General features: G+C 41.5%; 1 protein-coding gene across 21 annotated transcripts in view; it reads right to left on the bottom strand.

Annotated features, from left to right (window-relative positions):
- Positions 1-14,800, bottom strand: part of LOC126281877 (endophilin-A) — a 720,509-nt gene that overhangs the window by 493,474 nt on the left and 212,235 nt on the right. For 16 of the 21 annotated variants that reach the window (XM_049981167.1, XM_049981169.1, XM_049981172.1 and 13 more), the window contains one exon: positions 1,321-1,368. The exons of the other annotated variants lie outside the window; for them this stretch is intronic. The gene's annotated coding sequence lies outside the window, so the exon portion shown is untranslated. The remainder of the gene's footprint in view (positions 1-1,320; positions 1,369-14,800) is intronic. 21 annotated transcript variants of the gene reach the window in all.

The following is a 14,800-nucleotide window of genomic DNA, read 5'->3' as shown; positions in this document are numbered from 1 at the left end:
GGGTTATCTGTACGGCGCTGCATAATGTCGTGGTTGCAAAGATGGACGTCGGGAGTGATGTTGTGCATCAAGCAGTTGAGTCGTAACACGACGTCCTGTGGCCGCACGGAAAGCATTATTCGACTTAGTGGCGTTGCTGTCAGGGTTCCTCCGAGCCATAATCCGTAGGTAGCGGTCATCCACTGCAGTAGTAGCCCTTGGGCGGCCTAAGCGAGGCATGTCATCGACAGTTCCTGTCTCGCTGTATCTCCTCCATGTCAGAACAATATAGCTTTGGTTCACTCTCCGACGCCTGGACACGTCCCTTGCTGATAGTCCTTCCTGGCACAAAGAAACAATGCGTACGCGATCGACCCGCGGTATTGACCGTCTAGGCATGTTTGAACTACAGACACTACGAGCCTGAACCTTCTTCCTGGTGGAATGACTGGAACTGATCGGCTGTCGGACCCCCTTCGTCCAATATGTGCTGCTCATGCATGGTTGTTTACATCTTTGGGAGAGTTAGTGACATCTATGAAAAGTCAAAGGGACCGTGTCTCTAAAACAATACCCACAGTCAACGCCCATCTTCAGGAGTTCTGGGAACCGGGGTGATGCTATCTGGAAATCTAGAAATATGCAATTTGTCTGTTAGCCTTCATCCATGGTTAGCAGGATATCATGGGGCTCAACGAAATTTATCATACTCGTACGTTCGCAGATTCTGCAGCACACTGATATTAAGGACATTGGTCTGTAATTTTGCGGATCCGTTCTTTTGCCCTTCTTATATACAGCAGTCACCTGTGGTTTTATCCAGTCGCTTGGGACCTTGAGCTGTACGAGAGATTCGCGAGACTTCCATTTCATCTTTCCTTGTTTTTTTTTACGGTGAGATATTCGCGTCGAAGTACTTTACTCTAGCTGTCGTTCACTAATTGTATAGGCATAAACACCCATAGTTTTATCATTAATATATCTACATTAACAACTGCTTCGAAGACTTTAATGTAATGTGAACTATTACTCAGGCTACAACGACTAAGCAATGATTAAGAGGTTAATTCTTACACAGAACATAATATATCATTGCTGGTAGTTGTATGAATAAGTACAAATTCCAAAACATGAGAGTAAGGCTAACACTCTAAAAATTTAATCACATTTGTGTTCTTTGCCTGATAGGTGATTTCACATTGTTGTATGCACGCCAGATACCATAATAACTGTTTATCGCGTTACGAGATTATTGGGTATAGCCTCTTGCCTTCAGGCTGCAACATATATGTATACAATTGGTACATTAGATAGTTATTAGTTATGGTAAAGGCTACTTACAGAACAGTTAAGTTTGTCAGGTACCAAAGTCGATGCTGTCGCTGATACCTGCATAAAAACAAAAACGTAGTTTCGTCAGATGAACTGCAAACGAATCCTGCATAGTTAAAATAAGAACTAATAGACCAAAGTGAGATAACAACAGCAAGTACGGAAAAGTGATTGGGCAATATTTTCAGTATTACAGGTGACAGCTATTAAAAAGGATGCGAATATCCACACTTATAATTATTTTGCAAAAACGTATTGCTCAACAGCACATATTCGTGGCTATACTTACAAATATTCGAAATAGCAATTACTTTGTGTCAAATGCTGAGTAACAGTGTCAACACTGCAATATGATTTTTGTTAATCTACATTACACTCAATTGATGTACACGTTAGCCTGAAACAGTAGCGCACGTCTGCAGACGTCATAATCGACCTTTACGTCCACATTTTAGAAAATATAAATTTCGGAGTTTGTCCGCGTTACACTCAAACCGGGAATCAGCAAGTATATCTCATCAAAATGCGTAAACGGAAACGAACAAAGAAGATTATGTCATCCCCTATTAGACGTCGAAAGAAGTGAGGTTAAATTCCTTGTGATTGACATTCTGATACACCACCGTACGATACAAAGCGAAGCTTCAGAGCTCAGTGAACAAACTTCCGCAAAAGAAATTAATTCCAACAGCAATCCGTCAGAGTACCAGGATACCCAACTGATTAAATTCGTTAACAAAAATGTAACATTCTCGGATACGAATCAGACTTGCGGATGACTGCAGACGAAATTTCGACGGTTCGCGCAGCCTCTAATAACTGGCTCAGAGAGACCACGTAATTTCAAGCAGACTATCTCGATACGAAGTCCGCATCCGCGGCTGAGCGTTCAGCGTGGCTGACTGTCATGCGCAGGACCCGAGTTCGATTCCCAGTACTGCCAGGAACTTGTCCTTGGTGGGAGGACTACTACGGGGTATACTCTACGTTGTAAGGCCAACTGAGGAGCTACTCGAGCGATTAGTAGCGGTTACAAGGTCAAGAAATACGACAACGACAGGGAGGGCGGTGTGCTGTCCCTACATTTCGTCTCTAACGGCGCCATCGGCATAGGACGACACGGCGGTCGGTTGCGCCCGGTTGGTCATCTAAGGCCAGAACGCTGAGTTTACTTTACTTCGATACGGAAATTTTTCGGCTTTCATATAAAATTAGCATGATATAACAGTAGCTACCGAAAATGAACAGTTAAAGACGATACTTAACGACATGGAACATACACAAGTTGATTTCCTAGCATTCACATAAGCAAGAAAATAACTAAGGTAATGGTATCTGCAGTCTTGTGTCTTCTACTTCAGCTATGGAAAAAAATTCCAAAACCTAAAAATAATTAAAGTAGATTAATGAAATTTCCGGAATATATTCATCTTTGTGGCTCGAAGACTTCTTAAGTAATAGAACCCAGTACGTTGTCCTCGACGGTGAGTGTTCATCGGAGGTGAGGGTATCATCTGGAGTGCCCCAGGGAAGTGTGGTGGGTCCGCTGTTGTTTTCTATCTACATAAATGATCTCTTGGATAGGATGGATAACGATGTGCGGCTGTTTGCTGATGATGCTGTGGTGTACGGGAAGGTGTCGTCGTTGAGTGACTGTAGGAGGATACAAGATGACTTGGACAGGATTTGTGATTGGTGTAAAGAATGGCGCTGACTCTAAATATAGATAAATTTAAATTAATGCTCATGAATAGGAAAATGAATCCTGCAATGTTTTAATACTTCATTAGTAGTGTAGCGCTTGACACAGTCACGTCGGTTTAATACTTGAGCGTAACACTGCAGAGCGATATGAAGTGAGACAAGCATGTAATGGCAGTTGTGGGGAAGGCGGATAGTCGTCTTCGGTTCATTGGTAGAATTTCGGGAAGACGTGGTTCTTCTGTTAAGGAGATCGCTTATAAAACATTAATACGACCTATTCTTGAGTACTGCTCGAGCGTTAGGGATCCCTATCGGGTCGGATTGAGGGAGGACATAGAAGCAATTCAGAGGCGGGTTGCTAGATTTGTTACTGGTAGGTTTGATCATCACGCGAGTGTTACGCAAATGCTTCAGGAACTGGGGTGGGAGTCTCTAGAGGAAAGGAGGGTTCTTTTCGTGAATCGTTACTGAGGAAATTTAGAGAACCAGCATTTGAGGCTGACTGCAGTACAATTTTACTGCCGCCAACTTACATTTCGTGGAAAGACCCCAAAGATAAGATAAGAGAGATTAGGGCCCGTACAGGGGCATATAGGCAGTCACTTTTCCCTCATTCTGTTTGGGAGTGGAACGGGAAGAGAAGGTGTTAGTTGTGGTACGAGGTACCCTCCGCCACGCACCGTATGGTGGATAGTGGAGTATGTATGTAGATGTAGATATAGGTAACATATTTCAGTGATTAAAACTGCAGAATGATAGGTTTATGTACGCGCCAGATAAGCTACTGCAAATGTGAAATGCTGTAACATTAATAACTGATGTAACCTCCAGAACGTTGCATGCAAACGTGCTTACATTGTGTTGTGCAGGTGCCGGATGACAGTTTGTGGGATGGAGTTCCGTGTCTGTAACAGTTGGTCGGTCAATATATGGCCGGCTAACGCTTTTTGTGGATGACGCTCGAGTTGTCGTCCGCTAGTGTCGCACATGTGCTCGATTGGAGACAGATCCGATGATCGAGCAGGCCAAGGCAACATGTCGACACTCTGTAAAGCATGCTGGGTTGCAACAGCGGTACAGTGGAGAACGTTATCCTGTTGGAGAACACCTCCTGGAATGCTGTTCATGGATGGCAGCACAGTGAGACGTGGCATGAGCCCCCTATCATATTTCTATCTTGCTCTGAGTAATTCGATTTTCCTGTCTAATTCCATGCGGTGAAAAGTCGCTATTCCCTCATACGCAGACTTCCTACGCAGCGTCTCTCGTCACCCGGGTGGTCCGGTCACAGGTGGGTTCTGCTGATCTTGAAAGGTTTAAGCCGACGGGTGTGAGGGAGTCGGGTGGATGCTTTCCAGACGCCGACATTGTCATACGACCGGGGGCGACACGCCCAGAGGAGAGTGACGGAGAGGCTGGGCTAGACATTCCGTTACTTCGCAGAAACTTAGTGAAAACACTTTCTGGCGGGCTACCAGCGAGGCGTGGGAATGACTTGTGTTCCCAGGCAGTCTTGGCGGCCAAATTCCCGCGTTTTCTTCAAAATCATAACTGTGATTGGCTTGCTCACGGGATAGCTCCGTGACGTAGCAAAATCGGCGCAGAAATTGGCGCCAAGTATCTCCACTGGTAGAATAGTAGTGCGTCGGCAATAGAGTGGCATTTTCCGCCGGTTTTCGAGTTGCTGATTGGAACGTTTAACCACAGCCACTGTCGTGGAGGTGGGAATGTTCTGTGTTCGGCTTGTGCAGGTGCTCTTGAGGGGTCGGTTCTCGCCTTTCGGTCGGAGGTTACAAGACTGAGCTCTCGAAGCTCTGGACAGCCTGCCTTCCGTTGGCTGTCTAATATACTTTGATTTGATTGTAACTGTTTGACTAAGTTGCAGAAGTTTCGACTTCAACGTAACTCTCCGAGTACAGTTGGCAACTGAGCGGTCTGCGTACAAGGGGCCTATGTTGTCCGTCTTGAGCAGTTTTGGCTAAAGTTGACTGCACCGGAGTTACTGTGTGATTTGTTAAAATCACTCACTGTACCGTCAATGATTGTGTAGCGTACCGCCTTCGTCTCCCTCAGAGGCGTATTTGTGTTGCTAGGAAGTCTTTAGTCTGCAACAACCAGACCAGGAGGAGTTGTTTTGAGCTATACTCGCGAGATTATCATCACCACGACGGGGCGTCGAAGCAACCAGGCATCGCCTCCGGTATGCCAGATCGTTTCCTTGCAATTAAGAAGACAGCTTGGTAATGTACGTCCGCAGCACCGGCAAATCAGGGAATTTTGCTAGGTGATAATGAGAGCTCAGCAGAGCGCGCCTGTCCATCTTTTCTAACTTTGTTCTGTCTTGGATGTTCATTGTCTGAGTTATCACTACTGTAGCAGCAATTAATGTTGGGTTGCCTGGGTGTTTCTCTTAAGATTCGAGTTGCAAGGAATTGGCTCCAAATACCACTTGCTCATAAATGTCACAATCTAAGTTATGGACAACTTCATCTTCACAGCATTTATTTGAATATACAATATGACGTACTGTAAATGTTTCATGTGTTTTGCTTATTATTTTGAGTTTAGTCACAATAAATCAAATTGTTATTTTGGACAGAACTTTCATTCTGTTAATCGTTAGAGAAACCCTTTCCTTTCTCACTACGTTAATGAAACTTTCCTTTATCCAATTAATTTCTATCCAATTAAATTATTGCAGGTGCTAAACTCGTTTCTACTCCACTTGGAGGGTCGATTACAGTCAGTTTGTGTTTCTTCTTAATCCATGTGCAACAGTAAAAGTCGGAGTTAGAAAAGGGGGGGCTTAGAGCATCATTTCCATATGGAGATTCTAGAAGAATTTAGTGTTAAATGCACTGCTAGCTCCGGCACCTCGCAACAGCAGGTCGAATCACGAGTCTGACGTGTAATTTGCAGACTGCGTGTGTGCGATAACCACGAGACTGCTACTACTGTCATACAAAATCGCATCACGGGCCACAACTCATGATTTAGGTCCAATGTATCAAACACGCAGACAGGTTGGTGGCAGGCCCTCAACTGGTCTCCTGCTAACCAACACACAGCCATCACTGTGTGGCGTCGCAACTAGTGCGAGCGCACAGTTTTCTATCAAATATTTACTGTGAAATGTAGACAGACTGTAAAGTAGCCATCAGATTAGCATATGTGCTGTAGCGGGCAGATTACCGGTGTCCGTTCGTCTGACGTCACGACCATATGGCATGTCTGTACCGTGAGAATGTAAGACCTGTGCGCTAACTAGCCGCGTGTATAACGTGGAACTTTCATCTTTAATAACTTCTAACTGAGGAACCTGAGGAAATTAAAAGTTAATATACTAGTTTCTGTTATGAATAAAAATAAGTCATCCAAATTTGAGCTTTGAAACCTGCATATTTTGGAAATTAGAAAAATCTTACAGAAAACGCGAATTTCTACAATTTTCGAGTCTAAATAAATACCATTATGTATAGATCACCTTCAGTGACCATCCAACTATGAAACAAAATCACCTTCCGTGCTTTTGTATTTATTTTGAGAATTTTACTTTTAGAAATTCACCTATAACTTTGTTAAAACCATAAATGTTTTGAATTTTTGTGAACAGTTATTTTATATGAGTAGGTGAGAGTGAATGAGTGTGCCTGAGTGAATGAAAGAGGGACATTCGCCATTCTTTGCAAGTGTATAAAATCTAGGTTGGAACTCGCAAGTGTTCAGACGATGTAACCGTGGGAACAGAGTCGCCAGTGGTTCCCCATCTTAGTGAATGTCGGATGTCCAAGAGTGTATGGTATTGTACAAGCAGCCAGAACGTTCGCGAGTATTTAAATAATTTCTGGAAATAAAGTAAAGTCTAGTTTTCCTTTCGGTTTGTTAAATTATACAGTAAATTTTGTGTAACAAGAAATCATGACGTAAATGATTCAGAAGTCATGACTGGTGCGTGCTAGATTTTGGCGCGAGGCGCACCCAAAGAGTTAATTCTGATTGGCTGTGTGATGTGTGAGCCAATGAGATGCGAGGACGGTTAGCAGACTAGGAGAGTGAGTCGCGAGTGGAGGAGGAGTCGCGAAGGAACTGTGATCGAGAAGAGACATGCTTGATGTGTCCTCGCGAATAATGTGTAAAATGAAGTCATAAAACGGCTTCATCGGTTCGGTACTGTGCGATTTGAGACTGGAAGAGTCCAGTAACGCGTAGTGTGAGTTTGAGCGAGTTGTGACTTTTCGTTCCGCGAAAGACGCGAGTAACTTTAATAATTAAAAGCGTGGCGGTACTTCGTAAACTTTTACTAAGTGCTTATGGCGAGCATTAACGTTAAAAAACGAACTATTATTGAACATCGACTGCAAACGTGTATGTTAGAAAATCGTCTGTGTTGCAGTTAAGTAAATTCCGTAACTTTGAAAGCTAATTCTGGCGGGGTTTGAGTGTGGATAGAATTGTGAACTGAACTTTCTTCAAACGTAGATTAGCGGGCTGATGATCAGGCTTAAAGACAATAAAGAGCTTAAATAGAATTACCAACTTCGCGTTCTCGTTTGAGTAAACAATTACTACCATTCCAATAACTCAATTTATTTAGGAAGATTGCTCATAGATTGTATTTCAGCAAACATGTATCGCGGCCTCCGGTGAGCGGCTATTAAATTGCAGTTTCTTCAACACTGCTTTTCTGCAATTTTTCCAGTAGCTGCTATCAGGAGAGGCGAGTGCAGCAACTACCTAAGAAACGAGGTAGGTGGAATTTCTTTCAGGGAAAGGAAACTGCGCGATAAGAGCCTGACCCGTCGCAAGTGGTGCATCAAGCCGGGAAATAAAAATAGTAAATTCCAGTGAATTTCAAAAAAAGCAGTAGTGACAATTACCGGACAATACAGAAGTGCTCGCTATGTGTAGGAACTGTGTAGCGTACAAATTGATATCGCCACGTGAATAGGAAGGACAGTGAAAGTGTCCGTGAACTGTAATGTGTTGTACGGAACGGAAGAATTTTTCGGTGACTACGCGCCGATTGGAATAGCAGTCTACGACGGCGTCTGGCAGACGACGAGCTACGGAGACTACGCAGAGGCGACGACAGCAGTGGCAGTTGGCAGCGCTGATTCGAGCGGGGGCCCGGAAACTGGTACAGCATTGCAGTGTATGGTGAACGGACCTGCAGTTTCATCTAGCAGCAACGCAGCACGCCGAAGCACAAAGTTAAGTACAGTGCTTTTGAAAACTTTGTGTGTTTGTGGAGTCAAACTGAGAAAAATGGCTGAGTTTCAACCAAGTGACAAAAAGGCGGAACTAAGTTGTGATAGTGGGATGGAGACAGGGGAAAATGACCCCATGAATTTTAGTTTAGACGTGTCTCAACCCAATTTCAGTAGTAGTTTGACTGATTCATCCTATGTTAATTATAGTTTGGAGTCAGATCCAAATATGTCAGTGCCCAGTGAGTTACAGTTACCCATGCCGGTAGTTAATGTTAATAGGGACATTGTATCAGCAAATGAGGGGGCGAAGGATAATGTCGCCAGTATGCTGATGAATCTATTAACTAAGATGAACGTGTTGGATTCCAATATGTCAAGTAAGATGGATTCCAGTATGTCAAAATTGGAAACTAATATGTCACAAATGGAAACTAATATGTCAAGTAAAATGGATTCAAAAATGTCTAAATTAGGATCTGATTTAAGTAATGAGATGACTAAAATGGGCGCTGATTTAGATTCCAAAATATCCGATCTCAGAAACTGTTGGAAGCAAGATTTAGCAGTGCTCAGTAGTAAAGTAAATGTTGAAATACAGCAGGTTAAACTAGAATGTACAGAAAATATTGTTCAAGTGCAAAGTGAATTGACGACACGAATCGAACAGGTTACTGAGGATCAACAGCAATTTAAATCCCATGTTGATGCAGAATTAGATAAAGTATGTGAGCACATAAAAGTGGTAGAGAATTCCAATGAAATTAATCATGCCGCCTTAGAATGTAAAGTAAATGATACCAAAATTCGGTGTGAGAAACTTGGAGAGCAAGTTGTAAATAAGGTCAATAATTTAGAGACTCACATAAGCCATTTCAGTGAAAGTGTGAATGAGCAACTTTGTGGGCATGAATGCAGACTAACCAAAGTAGAACAGTGTGTTTCTAACCATAGTGGTAGTATAATTTCCAGTGGAATAATTGAATCTACCGAGGTTGCGTATGTTACCCACAGACAGTTTTTAAAATTTGACCCAAGTAAGAACATGCACCCCAGAGAATTTTGGAACGATTTTGAAGACGTTTTGCCGAAAGTATGGAGCGATAAACAAAAGATAGGCTTTATCACTTCAAATTTGATGGGAGAGGCCAGAGTATGGGGGAATTTAGCCTCTGAAAAATACGCGAAATTGTCAGAATTTAAATTAGCGTTCTTTGAGGAATACTGGGGAAAGAGAAAGCAGATGGATGTTCTTAATCGGTTCTGGTCGGGAGAGAAGTATGACCCCAAGAGAGAGGGCATCAAACGATTTGTTCAAAGGTGGGTAACAACTCTGTCCTACCTTAGTAATAAGTTAGAAACAGAACAGATCATATTAGGGGTAGAAAATAAGCTACCGTGGAACTGGAAAACTAAGATCATATCTGCGCCCCGAGATAACATTGACAAGTTCGTACAGTATTTAGAAAGGGTTGAATCCGTCCAAAAAGAAGAAGAAAACATGAGGAGGGAGCATCGCCCGCCTGCTAGGCAGAATGACAATCGCGCGGATGTAAACATTAATAGGATGGGTGTTCAGAGAGGCGGCGGATACCGTGGCAGTTCACGTGGTAGAGGAAGAACATATGTTAACAGGTTCAATGAACGCGAGCAGTATGACAGCGGCCGACAGATGTCAGGAGGTGAGGCGGTCAGCTGGAGGCATAGTGATGACGCACCGCGCTCGGAAAACCATTAATTGTCTACGAGTGTGCTGGCGATCGTAGGCAACAGCGTTTAAAGTTAAATCCGCTGGCAAAACCATTCATAAGAAAGCAGCCTGAACGACCACCTAACATAAATGTTGTTGCTACAAAATTTAGGGAGGATAACGTAAAACAGACAGAGATAGTAGCTTTAAGTCAAGTGGAGGTTAATGAACCAATTAACTGTAAGAATAATCATAAGAAGCCACTTATTGAAGAACTAAGTACTAGTTATAAGGGTAATAATCAGAAAGACATTATGCACAGTAAAACTAATGAAGAGCTGTCGGTTAGGGGTGAGAACAGTAATAATGGCAGGGTTGTGACTGTGCTTGATAAGATAATTGATGTTGTAGATAGTTACGAAGAAGAGGATAGATTAGAGGAGGAGGTAGAGGTTAATGACGACGCCTTGGATAGGGTCGTAGAAAAGGAGGTTAATGAGAAAGAGGGGGAAACATTGGAAAAATGTTTTGACTTAGCAATAGTGGATAGGCTAATAGGAGCTGCCACTAGAATTGAGGGTGATAATAAGCATGAAATAAACCCTGTAAGTGTGAATGTGATTGCCACCCAAAAGACAGGCTTCGAAAGGAGAGAAATTGTGCAAGATTTATTGGAGGAAGCAGAACCCAAAATAAATAAAGAGTACTTAGGGCAACCGATAGTAGAGCTAAGAGTATTAAATGAACCAGTTAAATGTTTGATAGATACTGGATCGGAAGTCTGTGCAGTATCCCAGAACTTGGTAAATGAACTCCCTAACAGTAAACAGATTGTTAAGATGCCAGTAAGTGGCTTGAACATTGTAGTAGCAACCGGTAAGACTAAGAAGACAGTAAAACAGGAAGTGTTTCTACCCATAGCATTTAAGGAAGTAGAAATAAGACAGAACTTCTTAGTTATAAATGGACTGAGTGTAGACATATTGGTGGGGGCTGACTTTTTGAATAAATATGAAGGATGGGTGAATTTTTCTACCAATGATGTTATGGTAAAAATAAAGGGTAAACTAATTACTATACCTTTCATCGGTAAGCAGCTATGTGAGGATCCTGAGCAGAATGATTTTCCTATATGTATTTGTAAAACAGAGAAATTCTTGGAGGGCTATAATGAGTACGGTGGCAAAAAAGTAGAGGATCCGTCTGAGCTTGTGAGTGTCAGAAATAGAATCGTAGAGAAGCCTCACCCAAATGCTTATAGACTGGAGTTTGTGAAATCACATAAGGTGTTAGGGCTTAGGAACATTGTGGATTTGAAAAGATATGTTCAAAAGAGAGACGTGGCCAGGAGTGAGTAGATACCTCAGAGAGCTTTGCACTCTTTGCAGAGCTAAGTGCGTGACGAGCACTAGGTCTCGAGTCGTTTGACAATATTTCTTCCACTTTCTTTTCCGTATTGTCAACCTACCTCTTCTTTCATTCAGAACTAAAATTCTATCGTCTTTCCTTCATCTCTATCGTAGTTTTTAAGTGATAAAGTGTTTAAGTAATGAGTAGGAAAGAACCTCAGTGCAGTATAGGTTAAGCGTAAGGAATGAGTGTAAGAGAAAATCAAAAAGGATTAAGATACCTCAGATAAGTAATAAGTCTCAGTAAAGTAAATGTTTGGCCTAAGGTGTGAGTAATGCCCTTAGAAAGGTAAAATAACTAAGAAATGTAAGAGCCTCAGAAAATATGGTGACGAACATTGAAGCTGTTTGTTAAGTAACAGAACGATATGTTAAGACGTAGCATTAAGCTAATGTTTAGGAAAGGAAATGGAGCAGTACAGCGAAACTGTCTGTTCAATGAAGTCAGAGCCTCAGGAGGTGATTTAGTGGTAAAATGAGTAAAGGTACAGTGCAACAAGGTTGACTGTCAAAGGGGTAAAGGAAGTTAAGTTAAAGGGACAGTGCAGCAGGACTGACTGTCAAATGAAGAGAAATATGTGAGAAAAGGAGAAAGAATGAGCATAGTGTTTGGCTAGCTCGATATTAGGAAAAAGTGAGGCTACGAAGGTGAGTAAATAAAAAGCTTAATGTTGGTAACCAGAGGTGGCGTTTGTTGGTAAACAGAGGAGATGTTTGTAAACAAAAGGAAGTGAGGCTACGAATGTAAACAGAGCTCAGGCGACGTTGGTAACTCAGGAGGTGGATGTATGTTAGAAAGTATGGGTAACGAGGTTTCGCAGATTAGTAGGAAACGCTTTAACAAATACTAACCTGAGTGTGTGAAGTATGAGTATGAGAGTTGTAAATTAAACCCGAATGTGACTAGAGAAAACCTGATGTTGACAAGAAATTGAAGTAACTCCAGATATGTGAGATGAGGAAAGTACCCATGACATCGATTCCATTTTTGACCAGAGACACACAAAGCTCCCCAAGTTTGTCGTAGAGATTAGTATAAGGATTGTAGTGTTGATAAATGAATAAGTAAATATGTATTTTTCAGTGTTTAATTTATGATACAGGACTACAGGAGATTGCCTGGAGACAGAATTGTAATATTGATAATTTTGTGTATATTTTATATTGTTGTGTATTGTACAGGAACTGGAGAGTCACCAGTGCTGGCGGAGATTTATTATGTATTTGTGAACTATTTGTAGGAATTGTTTTTCTTAGTATTTCTTATGTAACCATAACTTGTTTGATTATGAGATGAAGAAGTAATTAAAGAGTAAATGTGCCACTTCGGTACTGCATTAGGAAAGTCAATTCACTTTTCACTTAAAAAAAAAAAAAAAAAAAAAAAAAAATTTTGAAAATTGTACATACTGTAAAGTAAATTTTATCAAAAATATGAGACTTTAGAGTCAAGCAGATAGCGCCATTTATCGCTGCTGTAGGTTAAGACGTAGCAGTTAGAAAGGGAACTGAGGCCAGCTGATGTTTCAGGTGCGCCGAAGTAAACAGAGGTGGTAGCACGAGACTTGAAATGGACCTCCCAAGCAGGACCCGGTCGAACTACGAGTGCTATCAAAATCTTAAGTGTAAGTGGTAAAAAAGTGACGCTCACCATAGCGATAGTAGTGTTAGTGTGCGTGTGACGTACATCAAGATAGTATTTAGGTTTGTTTTCTCTTTCAGGAATTTGTAAATAGAATTTTGTAATCTGAAAAATTTTTTTTTTGAATGATGATAAAAGTGCATGTTTAGATATAAGATGTTTTGTAGGTCGTCAGCCCTAGGTATAAGTGGATGATTGATGTACAGGAACTATAAATGTTAAATAGCTGTTTGAGTAAATCTTTAATAGAAATTTTTTTAGAAAACTAAAAGTTTGTCATGAATGAAAAAATTTAGTTTCCTCAGGAGGTGTGTGGCGTCGCAACTAGTGCGAGCGCACAGTTTTCTATCAAATATTTACTGTGAAATGTAGACAGACTGTAAAGTAGCCATCAGATTAGCATATGTGCTGTAGCGGGCAGATTACCGGTGTCCGTTCGTCTGACGTCACGACCATATGGCATGTCTGTACCGTGAGAATGTAAGACCTGTGCGCTAACTAGCCGCGTGTATAACGTGGAACTTTCATCTTTAATAACTTCTAACTGAGGAACCTGTGCGAGCGCACAGTTTTCTATCAAATATTTACTGTGAAATGTAGACAGACTGTAAAGTAGCCATCAGATTAGCATATGTGCTGTAGCGGGCAGATTACCGGTGTCCGTTCGTCTGACGTCACGACCATATGGCATGTCTGTACCGTGAGAATGTAAGACCTGTGCGCTAACTAGCCGCGTGTATAACGTGGAACTTTCATCTTTAATAACTTCTAACTGAGGAACCTGAGGAAATTAAAAGTTAATATACTAGTTTCTGTTATGAATAAAAATAAGTCATCCAAATTTGAGCTTTGAAACCTGCATATTTTGGAAATTAGAAAAATCTTACAGAAAACGCGAATTTCTACAATTTTCGAGTCTAAATAAATACCATTATGTATAGATCACCTTCAGTGACCATCCAACTATGAAACAAAATCACCTTCCGTGCTTTTGTATTTATTTTGAGAATTTTACTTTTAGAAATTCACCTATAACTTTGTTAAAACCATAAATGTTTTGAATTTTTGTGAACAGTTATTTTATATGAGTAGGTGAGAGTGAATGAGTGTGCCTGAGTGAATGAAAGAGGGACATTCGCCATTCTTTGCAAGTGTATAAAATCTAGGTTGGAACTCGCAAGTGTTCAGACGATGTAACCGTGGGAACAGAGTCGCCAGTGGTTCCCCATCTTAGTGAATGTCGGATGTCCAAGAGTGTATGGTATTGTACAAGCAGCCAGAACGTTCGCGAGTATTTAAATAATTTCTGGAAATAAAGTAAAGTCTAGTTTTCCTTTCGGTTTGTTAAATTATACAGTAAATTTTGTGTAACAAGAAATCATGACGTAAATGATTCAGAAGTCATGACTGGTGCGTGCTAGATTTTGGCGCGAGGCGCACCCAAAGAGTTAATTCTGATTGGCTGTGTGATGTGTGAGCCAATGAGATGCGAGGACGGTTAGCAGACTAGGAGAGTGAGTCGCGAGTGGAGGAGGAGTCGCGAAGGAACTGTGATCGAGAAGAGACATGCTTGATGTGTCCTCGCGAATAATGTGTAAAATGAAGTCATAAAACGGCTTCATCGGTTCGGTACTGTGCGATTTGAGACTGGAAGAGTCCAGTAACGCGTAGTGTGAGTTTGAGCGAGTTGTGACTTTTCGTTCCGCGAAAGACGCGAGTAACTTTAATAATTAAAAGCGTGGCGGTACTTCGTAAACTTTTACTAAGTGCTTATGGCGAGCATTAACGTTAAAAAACGAACTATTATTGAACATCGACTGCAAACGTGTATGTTAGA

Source organism: Schistocerca gregaria, chromosome 7, assembly GCF_023897955.1.
Source record: "Schistocerca gregaria isolate iqSchGreg1 chromosome 7, iqSchGreg1.2, whole genome shotgun sequence".
Lineage (NCBI taxonomy): Eukaryota > Metazoa > Arthropoda > Insecta > Orthoptera > Acrididae > Schistocerca > Schistocerca gregaria.
This window is presented reverse-complemented; position numbering and strand designations above follow the sequence as displayed.